This window comes from Sminthopsis crassicaudata, chromosome 3 (genome assembly GCF_048593235.1).
Source record: "Sminthopsis crassicaudata isolate SCR6 chromosome 3, ASM4859323v1, whole genome shotgun sequence".
Classification (NCBI taxonomy): Eukaryota; Metazoa; Chordata; class Mammalia; order Dasyuromorphia; family Dasyuridae; genus Sminthopsis; species Sminthopsis crassicaudata.
In genome coordinates this window covers 88,575,505-88,591,179 of record NC_133619.1, presented here as the reverse complement: position 1 = coordinate 88,591,179, position 15,675 = coordinate 88,575,505, and the positions used below count along the sequence as shown (strand labels likewise).

Here is a 15,675-nt window from a genome sequence, read left to right as displayed (position 1 = left end):
TTCAATGCTCTTCAAGGGGTAATCTGAGGTTTGGAGGTTGTCTCATCTCCACTGCCATTGGCTCAGCCCTTCTTCTGTTGTGTTCCCCTTACTGTTAGGAGTTAATGATTAATACCCTAATAACCATTTACTTTAATTTTAGCCATTTAACATCAATTAGTTTTTTACAAATGTAAATTTACTTTGAAGATATAGCAAGAGCCAAAGTACAAATAATTCCCATTCCCATAACCCACACTCCCTGCCCAGTTCCTCAGGGGGATACTCTCGCCTAATACCAGCTTAGTGTCCAGCGAGAATGGACTCAAACTTAGCTCAGTTCTTCTATGACATTAATCCTAGTAAAGTTTACATCTAGAGGTAATTAATTAATGCTTTTTTTTTTTTTTTAACACGTGCAGTCAAAGAGCATTCTCTTCACCATGTGTTTAACTGACCAAAACCAGTTAGTTCCTAAATATCTATGTATGTTCTAATATATCTCACCAACACATGACTTTCTTGGAAGCAGATCCCTAGTCTCTCCACATGGAGAGATACCAACAGAAGGACTCTCTGCATCTTCCAGACTCTTTTGACCTTAGGTTCTCGGATTCCAAATCCTACTTAATTTTTTTTTTTTTTTGGACAAGATTGCCAGCTTCTAAGGTGAGATGCAACAGAGTATGGATTGATTCTCTGTTGTTTGGGCTAATTTTGGCTTGACAATTAATACCAAGAAAACACAGGTTCTTTACCAGTCAGCACCACACCATCCAGTTGTAGAACCATCAGTTACAGCAAATGGTAAGTTCACTTACCTTGGCAGTACACTTTCTGGGGATACACACGATGATTGGGTTGATGCACACACAGCTAGAGCTAATTTCGTGTTTGAGAGGCTCTGAAGGCAACTGTGAAACAGAAGTGGTATTAGACTGCCTACCAAATTGAGGATCTACAGAGCTATTGAGTTGTATGCTTATGAAATCTGGATAGTATACTAGTGACATACCAGGAAACAGAATCGATTATCTTTGGAAACTTGTGAAGATCATCTGGCATGATAAGGTACCAGACCCGGAGTTTCTCAAGCTGAAATGCTGAACATTAAAGCTCTATTGCAAGTATACAACTCTGATAGGCTGGCCATATTGTTAAAATGCCAAAAGGATGTTTGCCTAAAAGACATTTTATGAAGAACTCATACAAGGTAAGTGCTCACATGCAGATCAGAAGAAACATACAAGGACATATTAAGATCTCAGAAGAACTCTGGAATGGATTGGGCGACATAGGAGACACTGGCACTGGAGTACTCAGCATAGTGTGCCCTTATGAGAGAAGGCACTGTGCTCTACGAGCAAAGCAGAATTGTAGTAGCTCAAAGGAAACAGGAGATGCACAAATTTAGCAATATCTCAGCTCATCTGTCTCTGACCTGTGGTAGAGCCTTCCAAGTTTGCATTGCAGTCAGACAAACTGTACTTTGACCCTGACACAATGATGTAATTTTGTTCCTCTTCAAATACAAAGGACGACAACAAATGAATAAATTTAATTTTTTTGGTCAGGGTTAGTTGCAAGGGAATTCTATATGTCTTACCCTATATGCATATCATATTAAGGATGGCTTCTGCCTTTCTTTTCCCTCAGAACAGGAAGCCTAGCCTATTTATCACAATTGCTGCAACATGTTTCTTTTATTGAGTCAAAATGTTACGCAGACCCTAACTCTGACAAAAAGTCTAAAGGCAGAAGGCTGAAAGAATGAAAAACAAAAAAAGTAAAACAAAAAAGAATTCTGCTATCAAGAGCTATTATTCATAAGAAGAAACTGACTTCAAACATTTATACACAAAGCCTTACAGAAAACATAGCTTGGGTACAAGTTCACCTAGAATTTCTGGGAGATATGAAGCAAGAATTGTTAGAAGAGTTAAAAATATTTTTATGAGTGAAATGAAAAAGAGGAAAAATTAGAAGAAAAAAGCTGCAATAAAAACAATGGGAAATAGAAATAGTAGGTTGATGCAAAAGGTATAAAACTAAGTCACAAAGTTCCTGGGAAAAAAAGAAACAATTAAAAAAAAAACCCTAAAAGAAAATAGAAGGGTAGTTAAATGGTGCAATGGATAGAGCATTGGTCCTGAAGTCAGGAGGATCTGAGTTCAATTCTGACCTAAAACAAGTTGTGTGAACCTGGGCAAGTCATTTAACCCCAAATGCCTTCCCCCACCAAAAAGAAAATTTAACAATAACAAAACTGATCTGGAAAATAGCCCAAAGAGAATGAAGAATCACTGGGTTACCTGAAAGCTAAGACCCAAAAGCTATAATATCTACCATATTTTAACAAATAAAAGAAAATTACTTAGAGCTCTTAGGACCAAATGGCAAAGTGAAAACAGAAGAATCCATTAATTACCTCCTGAAAAAAAAATCACAAAATTAAAATCCTAGTAAAATTATAGCCAAAATCTAGAGTTTCTGGATCAAAGAAAAAATATTGCAAGTAGCCAGTATGATGAGTATTTAGGTACAGAGGAGCTTATGCATGATTTTGTAACCACAACTATACAAGAGCAGCAAGTTTTGAAGACCATGCTCCACAAGTCAAAAGATAGAGGCTAACAACTAAGAATAATTTACCAAGCAAAACTGAACATAATGCAATAGGACCTTTAATGAAATAGATGATTTCTAAGTATTTTTTTTATGAAAAGAAAGAATCATTTATTAAGCACCTATAATGTGCCCCATATAAATATTACCTCCTATGATTCTCAGAACTCTAACTGTTGTTATCAATTTCATTTTACAGGTGAGGGAACTGAGGCAGACAGAGGTTATATGACTCACTCAGGCTCACAAAGTAAGTTTCCAAAACTGAATTTGAATTTAGGTCCTGCTTCCATGTCCAGCATTCTATCTACTATTCTATTTAGTTGCTACTGAAAAGAACAGAATTGTGTAGAAACTTTGAAACCATAAGAGCCAAGAGAAACATAAACTTGAGCATACAGTCATACAAGACTAAACAAGGATAAACTGTTTACATTCTAATATGTTGTTGATACATGTGTCCCCTTATCTATCATCATCAGGAGTAGAAGGGAACTCTAAGAAATCAGAAGACCTGGACATAGTTCTGTTCTTCTTTGATGATCTTAAAAGCAAAATAGATAGAGAAGGGAAAAAGTATATACTAAGAGGGGAAAGGTAAAAGAAGGATGGGAGAATTTATCTCCTATAATTGGGATGAAACAACAACAACAACAACAACAACAACAACAACAACAAAAAAAAAACAAGAAGGAAGGCAGGAATAAAACAACACTGGAACTTTCCTGACATTTGAACTGGTCCAAGGAAAAATATTCAAACACAGTTGGGTATAGAAATAAATTTCATTCAATAGGGAAACGAGAGGAAAAGGAAAGAATAGAAGGTAGGTAGAATAAAGAAGGAATTTAGTTCTAAGCAGAACAAATTCTAAATAGGAAGTGAGAGAATTTGGAACTGAAAAAAAAATTTAATTTAAAAAACTGCTAAGGAAGGTGAATCTTAAAGAGGGGTTGGTTTAAATGAAGGAAAGAAGAAAATAAAGAAAGAAAGAAAAAGAAAGGTAAAGACCAGTGACAGGGCTCTAGAAAAGGGGCAAGAGAACAGAAACAGATTGCATTAAACCTGGAATGCTTGAAAGTAAGTACTAAGTACACTATTCTGTAACTGTCCTCTTTTCCTTTTAAAAGAGGAAGCAGGCTAAAAAGAAAAATAAAAGGATAAGAATGCAGAGAAATTTTTGTTGTTTGTCCTTTCCTTTGTTCTCTCTCTCAATGACATCACAAGGGTAATATCTTGGCTTGCCCATGAATTATATTTAAATGAGGCAGAGCTGCACAAAGCCATCAGTCTCACTTTCTCCCCTAGAATCATCAGAATCCAATCACAAGACAAGAGTCAAGATGGAGGGAAATATACAATTAGTAATCATAATTTCAAATGTGGATGGTATTAATCCACCCATTAAATGGAAGAAGATGGCATAATGAATTAGAAAACAGAATCTAACAATATCTTGTGTAGAAGAAATACAAAGATTTCCTTCACAGGCTAAATGTACACTATTTTTTTTTTTTTTTGCGCTGTTCTCCTTATTTTATTTTATTTTATTTTTTTATTTAATTTTTATTTTATTTTATAATTATAACTTTTTTTTGACAGTACATATGCATGGGTAATTTTTTACAACATTATCCCTTGCACTTACTTCTATTCAGATTTTTTCCCTTCCTCCCCCAACCCCCTCCCTCAGATGGCAGGCAGTCTTATACATGTTAAATATATTACAGTATATTCTAGATACAATATATGTGTGTAGAACCGAATTTCTTGTTGCACAGGAAGAAATGGATTCAGAAAGTAAAAATAAAAGTTTACATTCATTTCCCAGTGTTCCTTTTCTGGATGTAGCTGATTCTGTCCATTAAATGTACACTATTTCAAAGTTCGATTCTTCTTGTGCAGCAAAACAACTGTATGGACATGTATACATATATTGTATTTAACATATACTTTAACATATTTAACATGTATTTGGTCTACTTGCCATTTGGGGGAGGGGATGGGGGAAGGAGGGGAAAATTGTAACAAAAGATTTTGCAATTGTCAATGCTGAAAAATTACCCATGCAAATATCTTATAAATAAAAAGCTATAATAAAAAATAAAATAAAGGAAAAAAGAAGAAATACAAAGATTAACACAATTAAAACAATAGGATAGTAAAATCTCTTATGCTTCAACTGAAGTACAGACTCAAGAACTCTGACCATAGCAAATGACCAACCATGATCCAGATGACTAATGATGAAGTATGCTGTCTACCTCTCAGCAGAGAATTCAGGTTACAAAATGATATATACATTTTTAGACACTGATGATTGTGAACATATGTTTTGTTTGACTGTGTATAGATATTGCAAGATTTTTGTTTCTCTTTTTTCCAATATGGGGAAATGAGAGGAAGAGAAAATGTATATATGTTAATTAGCTAGAAGTAAAATAAAATCATTAACATAGTTCATTTTAGAATATTTCCAGGAGTCAAAGTCAAACTCACTAGTTTTCAGTTTACACATACTATTATTCCCTTCTACTTTTTAAACCTTTGGATAATACTTGTCCTTTAATTCTGTGGCATCTAACTTTCTCATCTTCCATTATCTTTATTATTTTTTGTTTTGTTTTTAGGCAATTGGGGTTAAGTGACTCACCCAGGGTCACACCATTATCTTTTTTATAAACTTAACAAAGATGAACATTTTCATACACAAAGAAAAAGAGAATGGCATATGAAACTGTCATTTCTGTCATGTGTAGCTTTTTTTTTTGTCTGTGATCCCTTCTTGATTTCCTTCTGTTATCTTCTGCATATTTTAAAATTTTTCATTAATGTTCTATTTAATTTTTTAATCACTATTGCTACTCACCCATACCCTATAGAATTTCCCCTTCCCCTCCCAATAAAAATCTTTCCTCATAATAAATATATATAGTGAAACAGGGATGTATCTAAATATGTACTATTCTGCACCTCTAGTCTATTACTTCTTTACCTAGAGGTGGAAGCATGTTTTTTATAAACTTTCTGGAGTTCTTATTAGTCATTGCATTGCTCAGAATTCTTAAGTCTTTCAAAGTTGTCTTTACTTATCTTGGTGTAATCATTTAAAAAAAAATATTCAGCCATTCCTCAACTGATGGACATCCTCCCAATTTTCAATTCTTTGTCCTGAGACAAGGGCTGCTATAAATATTTTTGTATATATAAGTCCTTTCCCTTTTGAAATAAATCTCTTTTGGAATACATGTCTAGTAGTGGTATTGTTAGGTCAAAGGGTATATGTGATTTTATAGCCCTACAGAATGGTTGAATCAGTTCACATTTCCACCAGCAATGTTCTTACTTCTCAATCACAGTAGATACCAATTTTTTCGGGGGGGAGGGTTGGGCTGATTAACTACAGTTCAGTTTCTTAGAGACTCCATTTCTTCCAGATTCTGAACAGATGGGCACATATTTTCAGGGCATTATTAAGTAGTATAATAAAACATGATCTTCCTTTCTCTGAACTTTATGTGCTGTCAGCAGGAATCTCTAAAGCAGATGGGAAAGTGTAAAACATCCATTCTAATGGAGTTCTAATTTAGGTGTCCTAGTTGAGCTAGGTAGATGTCTGGTCACTATTGTTTAAAAGAAGTTCAGTAATCTGCATTGTTATATAAAAGTAGAAAGTGGTGAAAGTTAAGGATCACTGAAAGATCCCAAGGGAAGATGTGGTTGCTTGTATGTATCAATTCTTAAATGGTATGAATTGTTTCTTCCTTAATCTTCATTGTAAATCACCTTCTACAGGAAAGGCTATTTCTTCAACTAGAATTACAGAATCCCATATTGGGAAAGCAACTCAGTGGTTAGCTATTTTAACTAAACTTGAAAAAATAAATCTTTCCCAGCCTACTGGACAGGTGGCACAGGGATAGAGCATTGGATTTGGAGTTAGGAAGACTTGATTTCAATCCAGCCTTAGATTCTTGCTACTTTGTGTGACTCTGGGCAAATATTTCTGTGTCTCACATTTCTATCTGTAAAAAAGGAAAACTGGATTTGATGGCATTAAAGTTCTTTCCATTTCTATGTCTATGATTCTAAGTGACCATCTAACCTTACTTAAAGACCACTATTAAATGAGAGCCTAAGGGTCTGGAGGCAGTCCATTTTATATTTGGATAGCTCTAATTGTTAAGAAGGATCTTTTTTACATCAAGCCTGATTTTCCCTGTTTGTAACTTTTACCTTTCACTTTCAGTTTTTATTTCTGGGGTAAAGTAGAATAGATCTAATCTCTTTTCTGTGCACCAGGCCAGATATTTCATGGCAGCTCTCCAAACTCCATATTCCAATCCTTTTCTATTCCTTTTCAGGCTAAACAATTCCCTTAACCGATGATTCATTTATCTTTATTGTGTTATAAATCCCTTTGATAGTCTGCTAAAACCTAGGACCCCATTCTCAGAATCATGTTTTTAAATGCATTTTTTAACCCTAAATGCATAGAATTTCAAAGGAAACCAATTATAATGGAATATAATTAACAAAATATTAAAACAAGTTAATGGAAACCAGGTACTTAAACAATAATCAACTAGCATGAATGTGAAGTCCTTCCTTGTTGCCCATCTTCTTGATGCTTTCCAGTTTACTAATATCCCCATTTGGAAGATGGTCTTTCAAAAAATGACTTTGAGAAAATCATTTAGATATGGGGTTATATTTGCCCTACCAGTTCCTTCTATATCACAGCAGATGGTTTTGGTGGCCATTCTATTCCAGCTCCTATTGGTGGTATGGAGATATCCTTGGTTTTTCAAAGAGTTTTGCCAGAAGAGCCCAAGTTTTGTTAGAACCTACAAAATTAAAATGGCTCTAAGAGCATAGACCATGGAACAGATTCTATGTCTGTCCTTAGAGATAGCACAGTGCAATGGTTAGAGAGCTCAATAGGATCCAGAAGGATTTAGATTCAAATCCTACTTCTGACACATATTGGTTATATGATCCTAGGCAAGGCACTTAACCTCTCATTGTCCCAAGAATCACTTTCTAAGACTATCAGGTATAGGGATAGTGTTCGAGTGTATTTGCAGAGGTTACCTCGACTAAACCAATGAAATCACAGGTCTAGTGCCTCTCCCATCCAAGTGCCAGCTTTACTTTAGTCGAAGCCTAGGAGATTATCTACCAGGGATGATTTTTTTTTTTTTTTAGCTGAGCTAACTGGAAATAATGAGGAAGAGTTATTATTTTTTTGGCTTGGGGGGAACTCACAATGCTAAAATCACACATCAATGACATTATCACTTCAAGAATGAGAGGTATTGTTTCTTCATGAGATCATTTGACATGATTACATTGTTCTCTTTCCATTCAGTAAAATCTGTCTTAGCTTCATGATTTGGAGGAAAAGGTGCTGAACTTGGATTCAGCAAGTCCTGGATTCAAATCCCACCTCAGTTATTTACCATCTGATAGCTTCTAAAATTCCCTTTATAGTTCTAAATCTATGACCCATTTTTATGGTAAAAATGTCTAGTGTCTTCCCTCTGTTGATTATCTCCAATTTCTCCTCTGTCTGTCTCTGTCTCTTTCCCAATCCTTCATGTTTGTACAAAGTTGAGAGCAAGAACTGTCTTGAAAATCAACTGGTTATTTCTCAGGAAATCTGAAGTTTTGCTCTATGAGGGCGAGTAGTCAGATGTCTATTCTAAATAACTTTACAGAGAAGAGAGAGAATAAAACTCAAAATCCTACTGCATTTTAAGATTTACAAAATAATTCTCTTACACAACTTGAGAGGTCTCAATTTCATGAATTAAAAAATTGAGGTATAGAGTTAAATAACTTGTCCTTGGTCATTTAATTATTAATTATCAACTCTGGAATCCAGATCTCCTTTATTACAAGTCCATCAGTCTATCATACTCTGGTGATACCAGGCAAAGATTAGGAGGAAAATCTGACAATTCTTGAAGATTTGGGGGTTATATTATACCCTTGAGGGGGCAGCTAGGTGGCGCAGTGGATAGAGCACCAGCCTTGAATTCAGGAGGACTCGAGTTCAAATCTGGTCTCAGACACTTAACACTTCTTAGCTGGGTGACCCTGGGCAAGTCACTTAATCCCAACTGTCTCAGAAAAAAAAAAAAAAAAGAAAGAAAATTATAGCCTTGGGAGACACCATGTTGCACATGCTCTTTCCTTTCTATCCTACTTGTGTCTGTAGCTGAGATGTTAATGCCGAAGAAGAACTAAGTTGCCATCTATGAACGCCTTTTTAAGGAGGGAGTAATGAGCCAAGAAGGATGTTCATATATCAAAGCACCTGAGTGGCAACAAGAAGATGCCCAATCTCCATGTCATGAAGACCATGCAGTCTCTAAAGTCTCAAGGTTATATTAAGAAGTAGTTTTCATTTCTATTGGCACTCAACAATGAGGGCATTCAGTAGATCTTAAATTACCTTTACCTGCCCTCAGGACTGTGCCTGTCACCCTCCAAAGAAGTCCTAAGACAGGAAGGTCAAGATCTAATGGACCAGAAAGTGAGAAACCTGCCGGACATACCCGGTGAAGCTGACAGAGATACATACAAATGAAATACTGCTTCCCCTGGTTCTGATAAGAAGGTGGAAGCTGGGGCTGGGTCTGTAACAGAATTCCAAACAGAATAGCAATTTAGGTGTGTTTGGTCATGGTGGTCAACCTTCTCAATAAAAACTCTAGAAATACATTTCATATTGAATAAAATTGGGGGTGGGGAGAAAATTATAGTCTTGCCTTATTTGGAATAACTGAGTAAATCTTGTTATATGAGGCACATGGATCATATTGGATGAAGGACTTAGTATAATATTTATCAGAGAGGAACTGGGGGAAATGGTTAACATTTGTGGACATTTTAAAGATGACCAAGTTCCTATGTGAATGAAGGAAATTTACATCTGCTTTCAGCAAAGATTTACATTTCAAAGCTACTCATCAAACTCATGAATGTCCATGCCAAGAAATGCTTCTAACAGTTTAGAGAGAACAGGGACAGAAATATCTTTCAAAGATTTTTTTTTTTTTTTTTAAAGAAGAGCAGATTTAAATGAGGAAATGATTCATTATGCAATCTTAGGTAAGTAATTTATTCTCTCTGTATTTTAGTTTCTCCATTTGTAAAATTTGTCCTTTCCCTCACAAGTCAACAACAATAAACAAGCAGGCCTTTCTTGACCTTCCACTATAGCTCATGCTTCCCTAATAAAACTACCTCCCATTTATACTATACACATCCTATACTAGAATGTGAATTCCTTAAAGGAAGGAACTTTGTTTTTCTTTGTTTGTCTTTCTTTGTACCCCCAGCAGTTGTAGTAAGCATTTGTTATTGACAGAGGATAGGATTTGAATTTTTGTTTTTTTATTTATCCCACAGAGGATTTTGCAACTGTTCTTACAAGTTAATAGGGAGCGACAGGAATTTATTTAATAGGGAGCTGACATAATCAGACCTGTGTTTCAGAAGATCATTTAGTCAGTGGAATGGAAGATAGATTGGAATGTGGAGAGATTTGGGGCCAAAAGATCAACCAAAAGGCTATTATAATAATCCAGATGGGAGGGGATCAGGGCTTATGTGAGGGTGGTAGCTGGGTGAGTAGAGAAGGGAATTTAAGACATGTTACACATGTAAAATCAGTAGATCTTGATCATAGATTGGATTTAGAGGTGAGAAGTTGAGGATGAAACAGAGTGATAGCCTGAGTTACTGGAAAGATTTTTCTTTTTTTTTTTCCCACCAATAATTTTCTTTACCATTATCACCTTCATTTTCTTTGCCCAAGTTCCGTAGGCATACATACACACATATAATCACATTGCCACCCTGACTACATTCATAACTTATGTTTACCAGAAGACATCATAGTTAAGTTGTAAATGTATTTTGATGTATTATGATGGAAGACTGTTAGCTCTAAAATTGTTTTTCTGTTGTGTGTTTTTTTTTAATTCTTTTATTATTATTATTATTAAAGCTTTTTATTTTCAACAGATGCATAGATAATTTTTAACATTCACCCTTGCAAAACCTTGTGTTTCAATTTTTTTCCCCTTCCTCCCCCCCACCTCCCTCCCCTAGATAGGTTATACATGTGTAATTCTTCTCTATATATTTCCATAATTCTCATGCTGCACAAGAAAAATCAGATCAAAAAGGAAAAAAATGAGAAAGAAAACATAATGCAAGAAAACAATAACAAAAAGAGTGAAAATGCTATGTTGTGGTCTATACCCAGTTCCCACAGTCCTTCCCCTGGGTACAGCTGGCTCTCTTTATCACAAGATCATTGGAACTGGCCTGAAATATCTCATTGTTGAAAAGAGCCATATAAATGGTGATATTCTCGACAGTAATAAGAAAACCGAGAGAAAAAACAAAAATTCTAGTTTCAACATGTAGAGTTTGAGATGTTTTTGGGCCATGCAATTCCAGAGACATCCACGAGGTAGCTGGTCATGTGATACTGGAGTGAGAGGCTAAGAGTAGATAAATAGATTTGAGAAGCCTCAGCATAGAGATAATGACAGAATCCAAGGGAGCTGGTGAGATCATCAAGAGAAATATAAAGGGAGAAGAAAAGAGAACCTAGAACAGAAACTTAGGGAACATTCACAATCAGTGGGCATAATCAGGAGGGAGAGGCAGCAAAAGAGAAGGAGTAGTTAGACAGGAAAAGAACTGGAAGAGAAATATGTCGTTAAAATGTGGAGAGAAGAGATTATCTAGAAGTATCTAGAAGAAGTATCTAGAGAATGTCAAAGATTGAGAGAGGTCAATAAGAATGAGGGTTGGGCAAAAGCCATTAGATTTGGCAATGAGAAGAATGTGGATAATTTTGGGGAGAGCACTTTCAGTTCATAATCCAGATTACAGAGAGTTTAGAAGAGTGTGAATGGCTGGTAATGATGGTGCTTGTCTGTAATCCCTCTTTTGGAGGCTGAGACTAGTGGATCCCTTGGGTTTGAGAGTTCTGAGATATGGTAGAGCTAAAGATGTTCAAGTGATTGCCAATAATGGAAACCCTTAGAAGTGGAGGGGCAAAGCAATTCAGGTTAGAAAAAAGAGTAGGATGAAGAAATAGGAGAAGGAGAAGGAAGAGGAGGAGGAAGAGGAGGAGGAGGAGGAGGAGGAAGAGGAGGAGGAGGAGGAGGAGGAGGAGGAGGAGGAGGAGGAGGAGGAGGAGGAGGAGGAGGAGGAGGAGGAGGAGGAGGAGGAGGAGGAGGAGAAGAAAAAGAAGAAGAAGAAGAAGAAGAAGAAGAAGAAGAAGAAGAAGAAGAAGAAGAAGAAGAAGAAGAAGAAGAAGAAGAAGAAGAAGAAGAAGAAGAAGTTGATTGTGATTGCTATTCTCACAAAATTTAGTTACAAAAGAGAAGAGAGATATAGGATAATAGCTAGCAGAGATGTTGGATCAAATGAGGGTTTTTAAAAGGTAGAAGACATGGGTGTATCTGTAGGCAGCAAGGATGCAGTTAGTACATGGTTGTTGTCCTTAGTTCTTAGAGAGGACTATTTTAGGGATAAGGTACAATATGTTCAACTGTGACTGATCAGACCAATATGAGCTTGTAAGGCTCTACCACTGGTCTGGCATAAATAGTTCACATGAACACATGGAGTTGAGATGTTGCTAAATTTGTGCATCTCCCATTTCCTTTCAGCTACTGCAATTCTACTTTGTTCATAGAGCACAGGGCCTTCCTTGATATAGGTACACCATGTTGGACAGTCCTGTGACCTCTCATGTCTCACAATCCATTCTAGAGTTCTTTAGAGACCAGTATTCTTTTATTGCTTCTTCTGAACTCTGTATGATCATTTGTCTTGTGTGAGTCCTCTGTAAAACAGTTTTTTAGGTAAACATACTTTTTTTTTTTTCAGCTAAACATAAGTAAACATACATTTGAACAGTCTGGGTAGTCCATTGGAGTTGTGCTCTCTGCAGTAGAGTTTGAATGCGTGGTAATTCAGCTTGAGAAAGGACCTTAGTGTCTGGTACTTTATCTCACCAGTTGATCTTCACTATCTTCCTAAGATAATTCAAATGGAATGGATTCAGTTTCTTGACATGATGCTGGTAGACTGTCCAGGTTTCACATATATACAACAACGAGGTCAGATCAGTGGCTCTGTAAGCTCTCAGTTTGGTAAGCAGTGTAATACCTCTCCTTTCCCATATTTCCTTTCTGAGCCTTCCAATCACTGAGCTAGCTCTGGCAATGTGTGCTTCAATATAATTATCTCTGGGTACATCCTTGGAAAGTATACTGCCAAACAAGTGAACTTATCCACAGCACTCAAAATTTCTCCATTTGCAGTAAGTGATACATATGGATGGTGTGGTGCTGGCTGATAGAAAAACTATGTTTTCTTGGTGTTAATTGTCAAGCCAGAATTAGCATAAGCAGTAGAGAATCAACCCATATTTTGTGCAGCTCAGTCCTAGAGACTGCATTGAGTGAACAGTCTTTTGTGAACAAAAAGTCCTGCAGCAATTCTCCCTCCATGTTAGGCTTGGCTTGCAGCCTTGTCAAGTGGAATAATTTACCATTAGTATGGTAACTGTCCTTGATGCTGTTTTCATTTTCATTGACGGTATCTTACAACATTGCAGAAAACATCATGCTAAAAAGCATGGGAACACTCAAACAAAGGAAAATACCAGCAAATATTATTGGTAGAATTTAAATATAACAATTTTCTGATCTCCCAGAGATGATAACAGTGCTGCACAGAATCATGTATCAAAATTGCCAATTATTTGCTTAGAAAATTTTACATATTGTCTGACATGTTCAATATAGTGTAGATTGATTTTACTTAATTGATTTTATTTGTTACAAGGGACTGTTCAGTCTTGGAGGAGGGTTTAAAATGATTCTGGAGTGAAGATAGAAGGCATCAACAAGATGCCTTTTTAAAATATAAAATTTAATATAGTTTAATATAATATTTTATCCCTGGATTCTCCAAAGAATTTAATATGTGTATGGTCAGCTTGAAAATTTCAAAATGCCTTGTATCCTCTGACCTGAAAGGGAGAAATGTCCAGAACAGTTAGGTAAGAGAGGTGGACTTGAGGCCAATTATGTTGAATCTCAGCTAAAGAAGGACCCTGGGACCCTCCCTTCTACAAAGAGCAGCTTAAGCTTTTCACCAAGTCAAAAAAGGTGGTTCCAGTTCCCCGAGTACTAAACTGTGATGAAAATGCTCCCTCCCCAGACTTTAAGGTAGTTGGTTGGCTGTGATCAGTCTGGTTGGAGCCTGGAGAGTTGAAGTGTAATTAAATACAGATGGGGAGCTGCTGACCTTGGAGCTGAACCAGGTGAACTGGGGGGATGGAAATAAGGAGATGTATGGATCACAGAGAGGCAAGATAACTTTACCAACTCCTAAAAAGCAGCTTGGGAAGATTTCAGAGAGGATGAAAAATCAGAACGATCTAAATGATTCACTCTAACACCAAAAAGCAAGGATAAAAACAAACTCAGGAAACTTTGGAATTGTGCATAAGGTATTGAATCCCTTAAATCAAGGGTATGTCTAAGGCAGAGGATTCCTATGGATGAAAAACTAAGGGGACATAGAACCTGAGATCTGGGACCTGAATGGGAAAAGAACTTGCCTTTTCTACAGACTTAAGAAGCTGGGCACTATGACTTTAAGAGAGCAACAGAAGTATTGGCTGTGGAGGGGTGATTGGTTACTTCCTCTTGGCTGAATCCCATTCTCGTGTGGACAGTACCTCTCGTTCCCCGGTCCTCCTCCTTGACAGCTAGACACAATGGAGCCCTGAGGTCAGGAAGAGCTGAGTTTAATTTTCTGACATTTACTGTCAGATCTGTGATCTTGGTCAAGTCACTAAATATCTGTCTGCCTCAGTTTTTTCAACTGTTAAAATAGAAGTTATAAGCCCTTGCTTCACAGGGTTGTTGTGAGGATTTAATGAGAACATTTGTAAAATGCTTTCTGCAGCACCTAGCACATGGTAGGTGTTTGAAAAATCTCGTTCTTTTTGGTTTTTCAGGTCTAGACTTCTCTTTTGTCAATGCTTCAAATCTGCGCCTTGGAGGGATAGGTTCCTACTTGCCCTGGAAAGGAAAAATGATAAAGGAGAAAAATCCTGGAGGTAACTGTCTCAAAAAGTCTAGTCCAGCTCTTTTAGGACCCTCCCCCCAGCAGAACTGCCCAAGGCCAATTAGGTCCAGGTATTGTTTTGAGTCATGGGAAACTATAAACTCAAAATTAATATATATATATATATATATATATATATATATATATATATATATATATATAGAGAGAGAGAGAGAGAGAGAGAGAGAGAGAGATATGAAAATACATATTCATAAACACATTATGTATATCTGCATATATATGTATATGTATCAATAAAATGTATATATAATATATAAATATATATCCCTAAAATGTCTTCCCCCCCACCCTCAGAGCTCTATGCCAGGATTTGCCTCCTTACAGTACTGAAATCTATCCATATCTCTTCATTCATTTTTCACCAACAATAGTTTCCTTCTCCGCTAAAGTTGATATCTCAAAGTCACATACAAATCAGGACTTTAATGAATGACGGCACCATCTTGGAAAAACTGGTGTCTTTCAAAACAACTTGTGAAACAGAAAACAAAATAAACCCTTAAAGAACAAAAATAGGGGGTGTGTGGGAGAATAAAAACAAGGTACATATCTTTCCTTGATGAAACAAGATGGCAACATAGAAAAAAGATGAGAACAAGTACTATGGCTTTTGTTCTCAGCAGCACATTAATCTGTCCCCTTTCACTCGTTGCCTTTCACTTAGCTCTGTGATTACATAGTCACTGTTCTAATATCTGTGTTCTTCCCTCTTCAACCTGGTGCCTTTCTAATGCTATAGCCTGACCTGGCAGTGACTTAATGTGGTAGTGGTATTGCCTCCAGAGACTGCAAACGTTTTTTATCTTTTCTAGCTAACTAGTTAGATAAAACATTTATTAAATATTTACTAGGCACTGTGCTAAGCTTAGG

General features: G+C 36.4%; 1 pseudogene; it reads left to right on the top strand.

The window, feature by feature from the left end:
- The first annotated feature begins 8,832 nt into the window (after positions 1-8,832).
- On the top strand, positions 8,833-9,274 carry LOC141561891 (small ribosomal subunit protein eS10 pseudogene; annotated as a pseudogene).
- Positions 9,275-15,675: the final 6,401 nt, after the last annotated feature.